Genomic DNA, 636 nt, shown 5'->3' on the forward strand with positions numbered 1-636 from the left:
CTGGCACCCCCTTGGCCGCACAGCCATGCCAAGGTGCCTCCACCCCAAGGCACAGCCCCACGCAGCCTTTGGCACCCTCTGTGCTCACACAAACACACACACACCCCCCGGCACACTCACGCCCTCCCCGATGCACGCGGGGGCTGAGCCTCCACGGATGCCAGTCCCACGCTGGTGGTGGCCGAGGCCCGGCAGTGCCACGGCACAGCCAACGAGGCCTTTGTCTGTCGGGCAACTCCTCACTGCTCTGTCACCCTCCGGCCTCCAAATCTGTCCCCACCGCGGTGTCTGTGCACCCAGAAATCGCTGCTGCCCTTTTGGAGAGCAGCAGCAGCAGCGCCAGGGAACCCAGATGGGCACACGATGTCCCCAGAAGCCACATCCCATCACCCGGCATCCCGCTCCTGACTGCATCCATTGAGGTCGATGCTGTGTCCTGCATCTCCTCTGTCTCCACAAACCCGGGGGGTCAGGACCTGCCTGGCTTGAGGGGTGTGGGCAGGGGTTGGGTGTCACACACTGGCCATGCACAGTAGGCGAGGGTGGCACGGCCACGGCGTGGACACGGTGACAGTGGTGGCTGTGGCCGTGCCCACATGCAGACAAAGGACTGGCCATGCCTGGCCACCGGGGCTG

At 65.7% G+C, this 636-nt stretch overlaps 1 protein-coding gene across 1 annotated transcript in view; it reads right to left on the reverse strand.

Annotated features, from left to right (window-relative positions):
- NEUROD2 (neuronal differentiation 2) overlaps positions 1–636 on the reverse strand; it is a 19,599-nt gene that overhangs the window by 18,453 nt on the left and 510 nt on the right. The window lies entirely within an intron of this gene.

Source organism: Corvus brachyrhynchos, unplaced genomic scaffold (genome assembly GCF_000691975.1).
Source record: "Corvus brachyrhynchos isolate BGI_N302 unplaced genomic scaffold, ASM69197v1 scaffold30, whole genome shotgun sequence".
Classification (NCBI taxonomy): Eukaryota; Metazoa; Chordata; class Aves; order Passeriformes; family Corvidae; genus Corvus; species Corvus brachyrhynchos.